General features: G+C 45.5%; 13 non-coding genes and 1 pseudogene across 13 annotated transcripts; all 14 read right to left on the bottom strand.

The window, feature by feature from the left end:
- Positions 1-429: 429 nt before the first annotated feature.
- LOC141217307 (U2 spliceosomal RNA) lies at positions 430-620 on the bottom strand. Its single transcript, XR_012286173.1, has one exon. It is a non-coding gene; the product is annotated as a U2 spliceosomal RNA (small nuclear RNA).
- A 1,121-nt stretch (positions 621-1,741) lies between these two features.
- On the bottom strand, positions 1,742-1,932 carry LOC141217306 (U2 spliceosomal RNA). The gene has a single exon (XR_012286172.1). It is a non-coding gene; the product is annotated as a U2 spliceosomal RNA (small nuclear RNA).
- Positions 1,933-3,052: 1,120 nt separating this feature from the next.
- Positions 3,053-3,243, bottom strand: LOC141217305 (U2 spliceosomal RNA). Its single transcript, XR_012286171.1, has one exon. It is a non-coding gene; the product is annotated as a U2 spliceosomal RNA (small nuclear RNA).
- Positions 3,244-4,363: 1,120 nt separating this feature from the next.
- LOC141217304 (U2 spliceosomal RNA) lies at positions 4,364-4,554 on the bottom strand. The gene has a single exon (XR_012286170.1). It is a non-coding gene; the product is annotated as a U2 spliceosomal RNA (small nuclear RNA).
- Positions 4,555-5,673: 1,119 nt separating this feature from the next.
- LOC141217303 (U2 spliceosomal RNA) lies at positions 5,674-5,864 on the bottom strand. Its single transcript, XR_012286169.1, has one exon. It is a non-coding gene; the product is annotated as a U2 spliceosomal RNA (small nuclear RNA).
- Positions 5,865-6,986: 1,122 nt separating this feature from the next.
- Positions 6,987-7,177, bottom strand: LOC141217302 (U2 spliceosomal RNA). The gene has a single exon (XR_012286168.1). It is a non-coding gene; the product is annotated as a U2 spliceosomal RNA (small nuclear RNA).
- Positions 7,178-8,300: 1,123 nt separating this feature from the next.
- LOC141217301 (U2 spliceosomal RNA) lies at positions 8,301-8,491 on the bottom strand. Its single transcript, XR_012286167.1, has one exon. It is a non-coding gene; the product is annotated as a U2 spliceosomal RNA (small nuclear RNA).
- Positions 8,492-9,612: 1,121 nt separating this feature from the next.
- Positions 9,613-9,803, bottom strand: LOC141217300 (U2 spliceosomal RNA). Its single transcript, XR_012286166.1, has one exon. It is a non-coding gene; the product is annotated as a U2 spliceosomal RNA (small nuclear RNA).
- A 1,122-nt stretch (positions 9,804-10,925) lies between these two features.
- Positions 10,926-11,116, bottom strand: LOC141217298 (U2 spliceosomal RNA). The gene has a single exon (XR_012286165.1). It is a non-coding gene; the product is annotated as a U2 spliceosomal RNA (small nuclear RNA).
- Positions 11,117-12,238: 1,122 nt separating this feature from the next.
- On the bottom strand, positions 12,239-12,429 carry LOC141217297 (U2 spliceosomal RNA). Its single transcript, XR_012286164.1, has one exon. It is a non-coding gene; the product is annotated as a U2 spliceosomal RNA (small nuclear RNA).
- Positions 12,430-13,553: 1,124 nt separating this feature from the next.
- On the bottom strand, positions 13,554-13,744 carry LOC141216355 (U2 spliceosomal RNA). Its single transcript, XR_012285391.1, has one exon. It is a non-coding gene; the product is annotated as a U2 spliceosomal RNA (small nuclear RNA).
- A 1,120-nt stretch (positions 13,745-14,864) lies between these two features.
- On the bottom strand, positions 14,865-15,049 carry LOC141216790 (U2 spliceosomal RNA). The gene has a single exon (XR_012285798.1). It is a non-coding gene; the product is annotated as a U2 spliceosomal RNA (small nuclear RNA).
- A 789-nt stretch (positions 15,050-15,838) lies between these two features.
- Positions 15,839-15,930, bottom strand: LOC141216956 (U2 spliceosomal RNA; annotated as a pseudogene).
- A 1,121-nt stretch (positions 15,931-17,051) lies between these two features.
- Positions 17,052-17,242, bottom strand: LOC141217295 (U2 spliceosomal RNA). Its single transcript, XR_012286162.1, has one exon. It is a non-coding gene; the product is annotated as a U2 spliceosomal RNA (small nuclear RNA).
- Positions 17,243-17,763: the final 521 nt, after the last annotated feature.

Genomic DNA, 17,763 nt, shown 5'->3' with positions numbered 1-17,763 from the left:
ATACCTGTTAGCTCAGGTGAGTTTAAAAGGCTGCTGTTGATAACAAGGGCATTTGCTAAATAGATGGTGTGTGTGCAACAATATACTGAAAGGTCAATTATATTGTGCAGCTTATCTCACCACCTGTAGTTATTTAGGTGAAAGCTCCAAAATGCTTGCCTAATATGTCTGTTTATCCAAAAGGAAGTATAGAGGGAAAGCTAGATAGATAGCATTGCATTACATTACATTACATGGCAATGCAATGCACAGTTGCTGAAGTTGAACCAAAATGAGCTTGTCATCTGGCTTCTGCAACTTTTAACATGAAAAATCCAATGAGGAGAAGAAAAGCAAAGCCAAAGAGTCCATCCCAAAATCCGACAAACAAGCAAAATGAACAAAAAGCATTGAATTCAATTCTTTCTGATTTTAGAAACTGCATTAAAGAAGGGGTGCACCGGTCCTGGAGATACTGCAATACCAGGTCAATGCGTGGAGTGGACAGAGCAAGCTCTTTTTCCATCTCCCTGTTCTAAAAATCCATTTAATATATGGTCCCCAGATAGGGGACGTATCAGATATTAAACTGATAAGAACAGATACTACACTTGATCTTAGCCAAAAGGCCGAGAAGCGATAACCAGAATTGGTTTCCGACTACGGTGCCACCCAAGGATTCTGAAAAGTCCATTTGTGGAGATGGCCACCTGGACTCCCGTTAAGAAGACATGCTGTCAACCTCTAGATCCCTCACATGCCTGCACTTTTCGGCTTGCTGCTGCTGCAATCCACGCGTTTTAGATCTGCATAACTCCACCTCTTTTAGCACAGTACCCTCAACCCCCGGCTGTTCCCACCCGCCTCAACACCGTTGGAAGGGAGGAGAACCAATTAAGGCGGGGGGGGGGGTGGAACGAGCAGCTGTCTACCCTTAGCAGGAGGGTTGCTGATTAATTACCTCTCCTGCTGCTGCTGCTGCTGGCTGTCCAGCAGCAGACTGAAGGTGGCTGCTGCTGTGCGCAGGTATATAAAGGCTCAGAGCCTATTATGACACGCGCAGCCAGCGTTCCATTGCCACATTCCGTCTACTGCAGGCGGGATACCTGGATGGCTGAATGTCACTGAGAAGCTCACAGAGTCCGCCATAAGCAACAGTTTAAAAGAATGCCACAGACTAATCAACCAAACTTTTTGGGTTGGTTTCTCTTTTATAGTCTGCAGGCATTAAATGAAAGAAGTCAGTGTTCCAGCAGAGGGAGACAGCGTTTCAGAAAAGGCATTGTAGCAAACCAAAAAAGAAATTTTAAGCGCAGCAGAGTAACCAGCTCACATACCTGTTAGCTCAGGTGAGTTTAAAAGGCTGCTGTTGATAACAAGGGCATTTGCTAAATAGATGGTGTGTGTGCAACAATATACTGAAAGGTCAATTATATTGTGCAGCTTATCTCACCACCTGTAGTTATTTAGGTGAAAGCTCCAAAATGCTTGCCTAATATGTCTGTTTATCCAAAAGAAAGTATAGAGGGAGAGCTAGATAGATAGCATTGCATTACATTACATTACATGGCAATGCAATGCACAGTTGCTGAAGTTGAACCAAAATGAGCTTGTCATCTGGCTTCTGCAACTTTTAACATGAAAAATCCAATGAGGAGAAGAAAAGCAAAGCCAAAGAGTCCATCCCAAAATCCGACAAACAAGCAAAATGAACAAAAAGCATTGAATTCAATTCTTTCTGATTTTAGAAACTGCATTAAAGAAGGGGTGCACCGGTCCTGGAGATACTGCAATACCAGGTCAATGCGTGGAGTGGACAGAGCAAGCTCTTTTTCCATCTCCCTGTTCTAAAAATCCATTTAATATATGGTCCCCAGATAGGGGACGTATCAGATATTAAACTGATAAGAACAGATACTACACTTGATCTTAGCCAAAAGGCCGAGAAGCGATAACCAGAATTGGTTTCCGACTACGGTGCCACCCAAGGATTCTGAAAAGTCCATTTGTGGAGATGGCCACCTGGACTCCCGTTAAGAAGACATGCTGTCAACCTCTAGATCCCTCACATGCCTGCACTTTTCGGCTTGCTGCTGCTGCAATCCACGCGTTTTAGATCTGCATAACTCCACCTCTTTTAGCACAGTACCCTCAACCCCCGGCTGTTCCCACCCGCCTCAACACCGTTGGAAGGGAGGAGAACCAATTAAGGCGGGGGGGGGGTGGAACGAGCAGCTGTCTACCCTTAGCAGGAGGGTTGCTGATTAATTACCTCTCCTGCTGCTGCTGCTGCTGGCTGTCCAGCAGCAGACTGAAGGTGGCTGCTGCTGTGCGCAGGTATATAAAGGCTCAGAGCCTATTATGACACGCGCAGCCAGCGTTCCATTGCCACATTCCGTCTACTGCAGGCGGGATACCTGGATGGCTGAATGTCACTGAGAAGCTCACAGAGACCGCCATAAGCAACAGTTTAAAAGAATGCCACAGACTAATCAACCAAACTTTTTGGGTTGGTTTCTCTTTTATAGTCTGCAGGCATTAAATGAAAGAAGTCAGTGTTCCAGCAGAGGGAGACAACGTTTCAGAAAAGGCATTGTAGCAAACCAAAAAAGAAATTTTAAGCGCAGCAGAGTAACCAGCTCACATACCTGTTAGCTCAGGTGAGTTTAAAAGGCTGCTGTTGATAACAAGGGCATTTGCTAAATAGATGGTGTGTGTGCAACAATATACTGAAAGGTCAATTATATTGTGCAGCTTATCTCACCACCTGTAGTTATTTAGGTGAAAGCTCCAAAATGCTTGCCTAATATGTCTGTTTATCCAAAAGGAAGTATAGAGGGAGAGCTAGATAGATAGCATTGCATTACATTACATTACATGGCAATGCAATGCACAGTTGCTGAAGTTGAACCAAAATGAGCTTGTCATCTGGCTTCTGCAACTTTTAACATGAAAAATCCAATGAGGAGAAGAAAAGCAAAGCCAAAGAGTCCATCCCAAAATCCGACAAACAAGCAAAATGAACAAAAAGCATTGAATTCAATTCTTTCTGATTTTAGAAACTGCATTAAAGAAGGGGTGCACCGGTCCTGGAGATACTGCAATACCAGGTCAATGCGTGGAGTGGACAGAGCAAGCTCTTTTTCCATCTCCCTGTTCTAAAAATCCATTTAATATATGGTCCCCAGATAGGGGACGTATCAGATATTAAACTGATAAGAACAGATACTACACTTGATCTTAGCCAAAAGGCCGAGAAGCGATAACCAGAATTGGTTTCCGACTACGGTGCCACCCAAGGATTCTGAAAAGTCCATTTGTGGAGATGGCCACCTGGACTCCCGTTAAGAAGACATGCTGTCAACCTCTAGATCCCTCACATACCTGCACTTTTCGGCTTGCTGCTGCTGCAATCCACGCGTTTTAGATCTGCATAACTCCACCTCTTTTAGCACAGTACCCTCAACCCCCGGCTGTTCCCACCCGCCTCAACACCGTTGGAAGGGAGGAGAACCAATTAAGGCGGGGGGGGGGTGGAACGAGCAGCTGTCTACCCTTAGCAGGAGGGTTGCTGATTAATTACCTCTCCTGCTGCTGCTGCTGCTGGCTGTCCAGCAGCAGACTGAAGGTGGCTGCTGCTGTGCGCAGGTATATAAAGGCTCAGAGCCTATTATGACACGCGCAGCCAGCGTTCCATTGCCACATTCCGTCTACTGCAGGCGGGATACCTGGATGGCTGAATGTCACTGAGAAGCTCACAGAGTCCGCCATAAGCAACAGTTTAAAAGAATGCCACAGACTAATCAACCAAACTTTTTGGGTTGGTTTCTCTTTTATAGTCTGCAGGCATTAAATGAAAGAAGTCAGTGTTCCAGCAGAGGGAGACAACGTTTCAGAAAAGGCATTGTAGCAAACCAAAAAAGAAATTTTAAGCGCAGCAGAGTAACCAGCTCACATACCTGTTAGCTCAGGTGAGTTTAAAAGGCTGCTGTTGATAACAAGGGCATTTGCTAAATAGATGGTGTGTGTGCAACAATATACTGAAAGGTCAATTATATTGTGCAGCTTATCTCACCACCTGTAGTTATTTAGGTGAAAGCTCCAAAATGCTTGCCTAATATGTCTGTTTATCCAAAAGGAAGTATAGAGGGAGAGCTAGATAGATAGCATTGCATTACATTACATTACATGGCAATGCAATGCACAGTTGCTGAAGTTGAACCAAAATGAGCTTGTCATCTGGCTTCTGCAACTTTTAACATGAAAAATCCAATGAGGAGAAGAAAAGCAAAGCCAAAGAGTCCATCCCAAAATCCGACAAACAAGCAAAATGAACAAAAAGCATTGAATTCAATTCTTTCTGATTTTAGAAACTGCATTAAAGAAGGGGTGCACCGGTCCTGGAGATACTGCAATACCAGGTCAATGCGTGGAGTGGACAGAGCAAGCTCTTTTTCCATCTCCCTGTTCTAAAAATCCATTTAATATATGGTCCCCAGATAGGGGACGTATCAGATATTAAACTGATAAGAACAGATACTACACTTGATCTTAGCCAAAAGGCCGAGAAGCGATAACCAGAATTGGTTTCCGACTACGGTGCCACCCAAGGATTCTGAAAACTCCATTTGTGGAGATGGCCACCTGGACTCCCGTTAAGAAGACATGCTGTCAACCTCTAGATCCCTCACATGCCTGCACTTTTCGGCTTGCTGCTGCTGCAATCCACGCGTTTTAGATCTGCATAACTCCACCTCTTTTAGCACAGTAACCTCAACCCCCGGCTGTTCCCACCCGCCTCAACACCGTTGGAAGGGAGGAGAACCAATTAAGGCGGGGGGGGGTGGAACGAGCAGCTGTCTACCCTTAGCAGGAGGGTTGCTGATTAATTACCTCTCCTGCTGCTGCTGCTGCTGGCTGTCCAGCAGCAGACTGAAGGTGGCTGCTGCTGTGCGCAGGTATATAAAGGCTCAGAGCCTATTATGACACGCGCAGCCAGCGTTCCATTGCCACATTCCGTCTACTGCAGGCGGGATACCTGGATGGCTGAATGTCACTGAGAAGCTCACAGAGACCGCCATAAGCAACAGTTTAAAAGAATGCCACAGACTAATCAACCAAACTTTTTGGGTTGGTTTCTCTTTTATAGTCTGCAGGCATTAAATGAAAGAAGTCAGTGTTCCAGCAGAGGGAGACAACGTTTCAGAAAAGGCATTGTAGCAAACCAAAAAAGAAATTTTAAGCGCAGCAGAGTAACCAGCTCACATACCTGTTAGCTCAGGTGAGTTTAAAAGGCTGCTGTTGATAACAAGGGCATTTGCTAAATAGATGGTGTGTGTGCAACAATATACTGAAAGGTCAATTATATTGTGCAGCTTATCTCACCACCTGTAGTTATTTAGGTGAAAGCTCCAAAATGCTTGCCTAATATGTCTGTTTATCCAAAAGGAAGTATAGAGGGAGAGCTAGATAGATAGCATTGCATTACATTACATTACATGGCAATGCAATGCACAGTTGCTGAAGTTGAACCAAAATGAGCTTGTCATCTGGCTTCTGCAACTTTTAACATGAAAAATCCAATGAGGAGAAGAAAAGCAAAGCCAAAGAGTCCATCCCAAAATCCGACAAACAAGCAAAATGAACAAAAAGCATTGAATTCAATTCTTTCTGATTTTAGAAACTGCATTAAAGAAGGGGTGCACCGGTCCTGGAGATACTGCAATACCAGGTCAATGCGTGGAGTGGACAGAGCAAGCTCTTTTTCCATCTCCCTGTTCTAAAAATCCATTTAATATATGGTCCCCAGATAGGGGACGTATCAGATATTAAACTGATAAGAACAGATACTACACTTGATCTTAGCCAAAAGGCCGAGAAGCGATAACCAGAATTGGTTTCCGACTACGGTGCCACCCAAGGATTCTGAAAAGTCCATTTGTGGAGATGGCCACCTGGACTCCCGTTAAGAAGACATGCTGTCAACCTCTAGATCCCTCACATACCTGCACTTTTCGGCTTGCTGCTGCTGCAATCCACGCGTTTTAGATCTGCATAACTCCACCTCTTTTAGCACAGTACCCTCAACCCCCGGCTGTTCCCACCCGCCTCAACACCGTTGGAAGGGAGGAGAACCAATTAAGGCGGGGGGGGGGGTGGAACGAGCAGCTGTCTACCCTTAGCAGGAGGGTTGCTGATTAATTACCTCTCCTGCTGCTGCTGCTGCTGGCTGTCCAGCAGCAGACTGAAGGTGGCTGCTGCTGTGCGCAGGTATATAAAGGCTCAGAGCCTATTATGACACGCGCAGCCAGCGTTCCATTGCCACATTCCGTCTACTGCAGGCGGGATACCTGGATGGCTGAATGTCACTGAGAAGCTCACAGAGACCGCCATAAGCAACAGTTTAAAAGAATGCCACAGACTAATCAACCAAACTTTTTGGGTTGGTTTTCTCTTTTATAGTCTGCAGGCATTAAATGAAAGAAGTCAGTGTTCCAGCAGAGGGAGACAACGTTTCAGAAAAGGCATTGTAGCAAACCAAAAAAGAAATTTTAAGCGCAGCAGAGTAACCAGCTCACATACCTGTTAGCTCAGGTGAGTTTAAAAGGCTGCTGTTGATAACAAGGGCATTTGCTAAATAGATGGTGTGTGTGCAACAATATACTGAAAGGTCAATTATATTGTGCAGCTTATCTCACCACCTGTAGTTATTTAGGTGAAAGCTCCAAAATGCTTGCCTAATATGTCTGTTTATCCAAAAGGAAGTATAGAGGGAGAGCTAGATAGATAGCATTGCATTACATTACATTACATGGCAATGCAATGCACAGTTGCTGAAGTTGAACCAAAATGAGCTTGTCATCTGGCTTCTGCAACTTTTAACATGAAAAATCCAATGAGGAGAAGAAAAGCAAAGCCAAAGAGTCCATCCCAAAATCCGACAAACAAGCAAAATGAACAAAAAGCATTGAATTCAATTCTTTCTGATTTTAGAAACTGCATTAAAGAAGGGGTGCACCGGTCCTGGAGATACTGCAATACCAGGTCAATGCGTGGAGTGGACAGAGCAAGCTCTTTTTCCATCTCCCTGTTCTAAAAATCCATTTAATATATGGTCCCCAGATAGGGGACGTATCAGATATTAAACTGATAAGAACAGATACTACACTTGATCTTAGCCAAAAGGCCGAGAAGCGATAACCAGAATTGGTTTCCGACTACGGTGCCACCCAAGGATTCTGAAAAGTCCATTTGTGGAGATGGCCACCTGGACTCCCGTTAAGAAGACATGCTGTCAACCTCTAGATCCCTCACATGCCTGCACTTTTCGGCTTGCTGCTGCTGCAATCCACGCGTTTTAGATCTGCATAACTCCACCTCTTTTAGCACAGTACCCTCAACCCCCGGCTGTTCCCACCCGCCTCAACACCGTTGGAAGGGAGGAGAACCAATTAAGGCGGGGGGGGGGGGGTGGAACGAGCAGCTGTCTACCCTTAGCAGGAGGGTTGCTGATTAATTACCTCTCCTGCTGCTGCTGCTGCTGGCTGTCCAGCAGCAGACTGAAGGTGGCTGCTGCTGTGCGCAGGTATATAAAGGCTCAGAGCCTATTATGACACGCGCAGCCAGCGTTCCATTGCCACATTCCGTCTACTGCAGGCGGGATATCTGGATGGCTGAATGTCACTGAGAAGCTCACAGAGACCGCCATAAGCAACAGTTTAAAAGAATGCCACAGACTAATCAACCAAACTTTTTGGGTTGGTTTCTCTTTTATAGTCTGCAGGCATTAAATGAAAGAAGTCAGTGTTCCAGCAGAGGGAGACAACGTTTCAGAAAAGGCATTGTAGCAAACCAAAAAAGAAATTTTAAGCGCAGCAGAGTAACCAGCTCACATACCTGTTAGCTCAGGTGAGTTTAAAAGGCTGCTGTTGATAACAAGGGCATTTGCTAAATAGATGGTGTGTGTGCAACAATATACTGAAAGGTCAATTATATTGTGCAGCTTATCTCACCACCTGTAGTTATTTAGGTGAAAGCTCCAAAATGCTTGCCTAATATGTCTGTTTATCCAAAAGGAAGTATAGAGGGAGAGCTAGATAGATAGCATTGCATTACATTACATTACATGGCAATGCAATGCACAGTTGCTGAAGTTGAACCAAAATGAGCTTGTCATCTGGCTTCTGCAACTTTTAACATGAAAAATCCAATGAGGAGAAGAAAAGCAAAGCCAAAGAGTCCATCCCAAAATCCGACAAACAAGCAAAATGAACAAAAAGCATTGAATTCAATTCTTTCTGATTTTAGAAACTGCATTAAAGAAGGGGTGCACCGGTCCTGGAGATACTGCAATACCAGGTCAATGCGTGGAGTGGACAGAGCAAGCTCTTTTTCCATCTCCCTGTTCTAAAAATCCATTTAATATATGGTCCCCAGATAGGGGACGTATCAGATATTAAACTGATAAGAACAGATACTACACTTGATCTTAGCCAAAAGGCCGAGAAGCGATAACCAGAATTGGTTTCCGACTACGGTGCCACCCAAGGATTCTGAAAAGTCCATTTGTGGAGATGGCCACCTGGACTCCCGTTAAGAAGACATGCTGTCAACCTCTAGATCCCTCACATGCCTGCACTTTTCGGCTTGCTGCTGCTGCAATCCACGCGTTTTAGATCTGCATAACTCCACCTCTTTTAGCACAGTACCCTCAACCCCCTACTGTTCCCACCCGCCTCAACACCGTTGGAAGGGAGGAGAACCAATTAAGGCGGGGGGGGGGTGGAACGAGCAGCTGTCTACCCTTAGCAGGAGGGTTGCTGATTAATTACCTCTCCTGCTGCTGCTGCTGCTGGCTGTCCAGCAGCAGACTGAAGGTGGCTGCTGCTGTGCGCAGGTATATAAAGGCTCAGAGCCTATTATGACACGCGCAGCCAGCGTTCCATTGCCACATTCCGTCTACTGCAGGCGGGATACCTGGATGGCTGAATGTCACTGAGAAGCTCACAGAGACCGCCATAAGCAACAGTTTAAAAGAATGCCACAGACTAATCAACCAAACTTTTTGGGTTGGTTTTCTCTTTTATAGTCTGCAGGCATTAAATGAAAGAAGTCAGTGTTCCAGCAGAGGGAGACAACGTTTCAGAAAAGGCATTGTAGCAAACCAAAAAAGAAATTTTAAGCGCAGCAGAGTAACCAGCTCACATACCTGTTAGCTCAGGTGAGTTTAAAAGGCTGCTGTTGATAACAAGGGCATTTGCTAAATAGATGGTGTGTGTGCAACAATATACTGAAAGGTCAATTATATTGTGCAGCTTATCTCACCACCTGTAGTTATTTAGGTGAAAGCTCCAAAATGCTTGCCTAATATGTCTGTTTATCCAAAAGGAAGTATAGAGGGAGAGCTAGATAGATAGCATTGCATTACATTACATTACATGGCAATGCAATGCACAGTTGCTGAAGTTGAACCAAAATGAGCTTGTCATCTGGCTTCTGCAACTTTTAACATGAAAAATCCAATGAGGAGAAGAAAAGCAAAGCCAAAGAGTCCATCCCAAAATCCGACAAACAAGCAAAATGAACAAAAAGCATTGAATTCAATTCTTTCTGATTTTAGAAACTGCATTAAAGAAGGGGTGCACCGGTCCTGGAGATACTGCAATACCAGGTCAATGCGTGGAGTGGACAGAGCAAGCTCTTTTTCCATCTCCCTGTTCTAAAAATCCATTTAATATATGGTCCCCAGATAGGGGACGTATCAGATATTAAACTGATAAGAACAGATACTACACTTGATCTTAGCCAAAAGGCCGAGAAGCGATAACCAGAATTGGTTTCCGACTACGGTGCCACCCAAGGATTCTGAAAAGTCCATTTGTGGAGATGGCCACCTGGACTCCCGTTAAGAAGACATGCTGTCAACCTCTAGATCCCTCACATACCTGCACTTTTCGGCTTGCTGCTGCTGCAATCCACGCGTTTTAGATCTGCATAACTCCACCTCTTTTAGCACAGTACCCTCAACCCCCGGCTGTTCCCACCCGCCTCAACACCGTTGGAAGGGAGGAGAACCAATTAAGGCGGGGGGGGGGGTGGAACGAGCAGCTGTCTACCCTTAGCAGGAGGGTTGCTGATTAATTACCTCTCCTGCTGCTGCTGCTGCTGGCTGTCCAGCAGCAGACTGAAGGTGGCTGCTGCTGTGCGCAGGTATATAAAGGCTCAGAGCCTATTATGACACGCGCAGCCAGCGTTCCATTGCCACATTCCGTCTACTGCAGGCGGGATACCTGGATGGCTGAATGTCACTGAGAAGCTCACAGAGACCGCCATAAGCAACAGTTTAAAAGAATGCCACAGACTAATCAACCAAACTTTTTGGGTTGGTTTTCTCTTTTATAGTCTGCAGGCATTAAATGAAAGAAGTCAGTGTTCCAGCAGAGGGAGACAACGTTTCAGAAAAGGCATTGTAGCAAACCAAAAAAGAAATTTTAAGCGCAGCAGAGTAACCAGCTCACATACCTGTTAGCTCAGGTGAGTTTAAAAGGCTGCTGTTGATAACAAGGGCATTTGCTAAATAGATGGTGTGTGTGCAACAATATACTGAAAGGTCAATTATATTGTGCAGCTTATCTCACCACCTGTAGTTATTTAGGTGAAAGCTCCAAAATGCTTGCCTAATATGTCTGTTTATCCAAAAGGAAGTATAGAGGGAGAGCTAGATAGATAGCATTGCATTACATTACATTACATGGCAATGCAATGCACAGTTGCTGAAGTTGAACCAAAATGAGCTTGTCATCTGGCTTCTGCAACTTTTAACATGAAAAATCCAATGAGGAGAAGAAAAGCAAAGCCAAAGAGTCCATCCCAAAATCCGACAAACAAGCAAAATGAACAAAAAGCATTGAATTCAATTCTTTCTGATTTTAGAAACTGCATTAAAGAAGGGGTGCACCGGTCCTGGAGATACTGCAATACCAGGTCAATGCGTGGAGTGGACAGAGCAAGCTCTTTTTCCATCTCCCTGTTCTAAAAATCCATTTAATATATGGTCCCCAGATAGGGGACGTATCAGATATTAAACTGATAAGAACAGATACTACACTTGATCTTAGCCAAAAGGCCGAGAAGCGATAACCAGAATTGGTTTCCGACTACGGTGCCACCCAAGGATTCTGAAAAGTCCATTTGTGGAGATGGCCACCTGGACTCCCGTTAAGAAGACATGCTGTCAACCTCTAGATCCCTCACATGCCTGCACTTTTCGGCTTGCTGCTGCTGCAATCCACGCGTTTTAGATCTGCATAACTCCACCTCTTTTAGCACAGTACCCTCAACCCCCGGCTGTTCCCACCCGCCTCAACACCGTTGGAAGGGAGGAGAACCAATTAAGGCGGGGGGGGGGGGTGGAACGAGCAGCTGTCTACCCTTAGCAGGAGGGTTGCTGATTAATTACCTCTCCTGCTGCTGCTGCTGCTGGCTGTCCAGCAGCAGACTGAAGGTGGCTGCTGCTGTGCGCAGGTATATAAAGGCTCAGAGCCTATTATGACACGCGCAGCCAGCGTTCCATTGCCACATTCCGTCTACTGCAGGCGGGATATCTGGATGGCTGAATGTCACTGAGAAGCTCACAGAGACCGCCATAAGCAACAGTTTAAAAGAATGCCACAGACTAATCAACCAAACTTTTTGGGTTGGTTTCTCTTTTATAGTCTGCAGGCATTAAATGAAAGAAGTCAGTGTTCCAGCAGAGGGAGACAACGTTTCAGAAAAGGCATTGTAGCAAACCAAAAAAGAAATTTTAAGCGCAGCAGAGTAACCAGCTCACATACCTGTTAGCTCAGGTGAGTTTAAAAGGCTGCTGTTGATAACAAGGGCATTTGCTAAATAGATGGTGTGTGTGCAACAATATACTGAAAGGTCAATTATATTGTGCAGCTTATCTCACCACCTGTAGTTATTTAGGTGAAAGCTCCAAAATGCTTGCCTAATATGTCTGTTTATCCAAAAGGAAGTATAGAGGGAGAGCTAGATAGATAGCATTGCATTACATTACATTACATGGCAATGCAATGCACAGTTGCTGAAGTTGAACCAAAATGAGCTTGTCATCTGGCTTCTGCAACTTTTAACATGAAAAATCCAATGAGGAGAAGAAAAGCAAAGCCAAAGAGTCCATCCCAAAATCCGACAAACAAGCAAAATGAACAAAAAGCATTGAATTCAATTCTTTCTGATTTTAGAAACTGCATTAAAGAAGGGGTGCACCGGTCCTGGAGATACTGCAATACCAGGTCAATGCGTGGAGTGGACAGAGCAAGCTCTTTTTCCATCTCCCTGTTCTAAAAATCCATTTAATATATGGTCCCCAGATAGGGGACGTATCAGATATTAAACTGATAAGAACAGATACTACACTTGATCTTAGCCAAAAGGCCGAGAAGCGATAACCAGAATTGGTTTCCGACTACGGTGCCACCCAAGGATTCTGAAAAGTCCATTTGTGAAGATGGCCACCTGGACTCATGTTAAGAAGACATGCTGTCAACCTCTAGATCCCTCACATGCCTGCACTTTTCGGCTTGCTGCTGCTGCAATCCACGCGTTTTAGATCTGCATAACTCCACCTCTTTTAGCACAGTACCCTCAACCCCCGGCTGTTCCCACCCGCCTCAACACCGTTGGAAGGGAGGAGAACCAATTAAGGCGGGGGGGGGGGGGGTGGAACGAGCAGCTGTCTACCCTTAGCAGGAGGGTTGCTGATTAATTACCTCTCCTGCTGCTGCTGCTGCTGGCTGTCCAGCAGCAGACTGAAGGTGGCTGCTGCTGTGCGCAGGTATATAAAGGCTCAGAGCCTATTATGACACGCGCAGCCAGCGTTCCATTGCCACATTCCGTCTACTGCAGGCGGGATACCTGGATGGCTGAATGTCACTGAGAAGCTCACAGAGACCGCCATAAGCAACAGTTTAAAAGAATGCCACAGACTAATCAACCAAACTTTTTGGGTTGGTTTCTCTTTTATAGTCTGCAGGCATTAAATGAAAGAAGTCAGTGTTCCAGCAGAGGGAGACAACGTTTCAGAAAAGGCATTGTAGCAAACCAAAAAAGAAATTTTAAGCGCAGCAGAGTAACCAGCTCACATACCTGTTAGCTCAGGTGAGTTTAAAAGGCTGCTGTTGATAACAAGGGCATTTGCTAAATAGATGGTGTGTGTGCAACAATATACTGAAAGGTCAATTATATTGTGCAGCTTATCTCACCACCTGTAGTTATTTAGGTGAAAGCTCCAAAATGCTTGCCTAATATGTCTGTTTATCCAAAAGGAAGTATAGAGGGAGAGCTAGATAGATAGCATTGCATTACATTACATTACATGGCAATGCAATGCACAGTTGCTGAAGTTGAACCAAAATGAGCTTGTCATCTGGCTTCTGCAACTTTTAACATGAAAAATCCAATGAGGAGAAGAAAAGCAAAGCCAAAGAGTCCATCCCAAAATCCGACAAACAAGCAAAATGAACAAAAAGCATTGAATTCAATTCTTTCTGATTTTAGAAACTGCATTAAAGAAGGTGTGCACCGGTCCTGGAGATACTGCAATACCAGGTCAATGCGTGGAGTGGACAGAGCAAGCTCTTTTTCCATCTCCCTGTTCTAAAAATCCATTTAATATATGGTCCCCAGATAGGGGACGTATCAGATATTAAACTGATAAGAACAGATACTACACTTGATCTTAGCCAAAAGGCCGAGAAGCGATAACCAGAATTGGTTTCCGACTACGGTGCCACCCAAGGATTCTGAAAAGTCCATTTGTGGAGATGGCCACCTGGACTCCCGTTAAGAAGACATGCTGTCAACCTCTAGATCCCTCACATGCCTGCACTTTTCGGCTTGCTGCTGCTGCAATCCACGCGTTTTAGATCTGCATAACTCCACCTCTTTTAGCACAGTACCCTCAACCCCCTACTGTTCCCACCCGCCTCAACACCGTTGGAAGGGAGGAGAACCAATTAAGGCGGGGGGGGGTGGAACGAGCAGCTGTCTACCCTTAGCAGGAGGGTTGCTGATTAATTACCTCTCCTGCTGCTGCTGCTGCTGGCTGTCCAGCAGCAGACTGAAGGTGGCTGCTGCTGTGCGCAGGTATATAAAGGCTCAGAGCCTATTATGACACGCGCAGCCAGCGTTCCATTGCCACATTCCGTCTACTGCAGGCGGGATACCTGGATGGCTGAATGTCACTGAGAAGCTCACAGAGACCGCCATAAGCAACAGTTTAAAAGAATGCCACAGACTAATCAACCAAACTTTTTGGGTTGGTTTTCTCTTTTATAGTCTGCAGGCATTAAATGAAAGAAGTCAGTGTTCCAGCAGAGGGAGACAACGTTTCAGAAAAGGCATTGTAGCAAACCAAAAAAGAAATTTTAAGCGCAGCAGAGTAACCAGCTCACATACCTGTTAGCTCAGGTGAGTTTAAAAGGCTGCTGTTGATAACAAGGGCATTTGCTAAATAGATGGTGTGTGTGCAACAATATACTGAAAGGTCAATTATATTGTGCAGCTTATCTCACCACCTGTAGTTATTTAGGTGAAAGCTCCAAAATGCTTGCCTAATATGTCTGTTTATCCAAAAGGAAGTATAGAGGGAGAGCTAGATAGATAGCATTGCATTACATTACATTACATGGCAATGCAATGCACAGTTGCTGAAGTTGAACCAAAATGAGCTTGTCATCTGGCTTCTGCAACTTTTAACATGAAAAATCCAATGAGGAGAAGAAAAGCAAAGCCAAAGAGTCCATCCCAAAATCCGACAAACAAGCAAAATGAACAAAAAGCATTGAATTCAATTCTTTCTGATTTTAGAAACTGCATTAAAGAAGGGGTGCACCGGTCCTGGAGATACTGCAATACCAGGTCAATGCGTGGAGTGGACAGAGCAAGCTCTTTTTCCATCTCCCTGTTCTAAAAATCCATTTAATATATGGTCCCCAGATAGGGGACGTATCAGATATTAAACTGATAAGAACAGATTTTTTTTTTTTTATCGAAAGCCCGAATTCGTGTACAAAACCCGAGTGCGCTTAAAAAAGTGACAAGTGCCACAAAAAAAGTGCACTAGGATGCTGGTCTTCTTGAAACCCTCTCCAAAAGGAGAAGGGTCCCCCAAACCATTCCCCGTCCCTCCGAGCCAAAAGGCCACAGCGAGGAACAGGGACAAAAAGCCACCTCCAGCCGAAGCCAGAGGCGACCCAATCTTACCCCCAGCACCTGCCCGAGTTCTCACCCGAGCAAGGCACTGGGAGCCAAAGACTGTGCTCCCCTCCCGGAAGAGGGGAGCCAACAACGCTCTCCTCCCGAAAGAGGAGAGCCAGGGGGGTTCAGGGGGGAGCGGAACCTGATGGCCACACACTCCCCCCCTAGACCTGCCAAGAGAGGAACCCGTAAGGGAACCGCATCCCGACAAAATCCTAGTAGGACGTGACACACGTGAATAAGTGGACACACAGTGACAAAGAAATTAAATAAATAGTGAAGGTTTCACAGTATAATACTGCCCGGACCTTCGACCGGGAATTGAAAAATTCCCCATCCTAAGGCCAGAAGGCCCGGAATAAGGGTGTGTGCGAAGAAAGAAAATTTGAAGTGCTTGTGCAAATGTGCCATAAACTCAAGTGGGGTTCCCAATCCCAGTGAGTTAAGGCACCCCAGGGTCACCACTCCTGGGGCACTTCACACTTCGGGCTTTCGATCTTCCCCGGCCCAATGGCGTCGATCCTGGGGGGCCATGCTTTCCACCAGATGACTATATTAGCCACCTGGCGTACTAACAAGCGCCTAAACCCCAGTGTGCATAATGTATCAATCTACTAGGGCGGCCAACATCCAAAACCGCCTTTTCGAAAGATACTACACTTGATCTTAGCCAAAAGGCCGAGAAGCGATAACCAGAATTGGTTTCCGACTACGGTGCCACCCAAGGATTCTGAAAAGTCCATTTGTGGAGATGGCCACCTGGACTCCCGTTAAGAAGACATGCTGTCAACCTCTAGATCCCTCACATGCCTGCACTTTTCGGCTTGCTGCTGCTGCAATCCACGCGTTTTAGATCTGCATAACTCCACCTCTTTTAGCACAGTACCCTCAACCCCCGGCTGTTCCCACCCGCCTCAACACCGTTGGAAGGGAGGAGAACCAATTAAGGCGGTGGGGGGGGTGGAACGAGCAGCTGTCTACCCTTAGCAGGAGGGTTGCTGATTAATTACCTCTCCTGCTGCTGCTGCTGCTGGCTGTCCAGCAGCAGACTGAAGGTGGCTGCTGCTGTGCGCAGGTATATAAAGGCTCAGAGCCTATTATGACACGCGCAGCCAGCGTTCCATTGCCACATTCCGTCTACTGCAGGCGGGATACCTGGATGGCTGAATGTCACTGAGAAGCTCACAGAGACCGCCATAAGCAACAGTTTAAAAGAATGCCACAGACTAATCAACCAAACTTTTTGGGTTGGTTTCTCTTTTATAGTCTGCAGGCATTAAATGAAAGAAGTCAGTGTTCCAGCAGAGGGAGACAACGTTTCAGAAAAGGCATTGTAGCAAACCAAAAAAGAAATTTTAAGCGCAGCAGAGTAACCAGCTCACATACCTGTTAGCTCAGGTGAGTTTAAAAGGCTGCTGTTGATAACAAGGGCATTTGCTAAATAGATGGTGTGTGTGCAACAATATACTGAAAGGTCAATTATATTGTGCAGCTTATCTCACCACCTGTAGTTATTTAGGTGAAAGCTCCAAAATGCTTGCCTAATATGTCTGTTTATCCAAAAGGAAGTATAGAGGGAGAGCTAGATAGATAGCATTGCATTACATTACATTACATGGCAATGCAATGCACAGTTGCTGAAGTTGAACCAAAATGAGCTTGTCATCTGGCTTCTGCAACTTTTAACATGAAAAATCCAATGAGGAGAAGAAAAGCAAAGCCAAAGAGTCCATCCCAAAATCCGACAAACAAGCAAAATGAACAAAAAGCATTGAATTCAATTCTTTCTGATTTTAGAAACTGCATTAAAGAAGGGGTGCACCGGTCCTGGAGATACTGCAATACCAGGTCAATGCGTGGAGTGGACAGAGCAAGCTCTTTTTCCATCTCCCTGTTCTAAAAATCCATTTAATATATGGTCCCCAGATAGGGGACGTATCAGATATTAAACTGATAAGAACAGATACTACACTTGATCTTAGCCAAAAGGCCGAGAAGCGATAACCAGAATTGGTTTCCGACTACGGTGCCACCCAAGGATTCTGAAAAGTCCATTTGTGAAGATGGCCACCTGGACTCATGTTAAGAAGACATGCTGTCAACCTCTAGATCCCTCACATGCCTGCACTTTTCGGCTTGCTGCTGCTGCAATCCACGCGTTTTAGATCTGCATAACTCCACCTCTTTTAGCACAGTACCCTCAACCCCCGGCTGTTCCCACCCGCCTCAACACCGTTGGAAGGGAGGAGAACCAATTAAGGCGGGGGGGGGGGGTGGAACGAGCAGCTGTCTACCCTTAGCAGGAGGGTTGCTGATTAATTACCTCTCCTGCTGCTGCTGCTGCTGGCTGTCCAGCAGCAGACTGAAGGTGGCTGCTGCTGTGCGCAGGTATATAAAGGCTCAGAGCCTATTATGACACGCGCAGCCAGCGTTCCATTGCCACATTCCGTCTACTGCAGGCGGGATACCTGGATGGCTGAATGTCACTGAGAAGCTCACAGAGACCGCCATAAGCAACAGTTT

Source organism: Phyllobates terribilis, unplaced genomic scaffold, assembly GCF_046119375.1.
Source record: "Phyllobates terribilis strain yellow unplaced genomic scaffold, ASM4611937v1 Scaffold_236__1_contigs__length_3049075, whole genome shotgun sequence".
In the NCBI taxonomy this organism is placed as follows: Eukaryota; Metazoa; Chordata; class Amphibia; order Anura; family Dendrobatidae; genus Phyllobates; species Phyllobates terribilis.
Note: the sequence above shows the minus strand (reverse complement) of the source record. Positions and strands in the feature narration are given on the sequence as shown.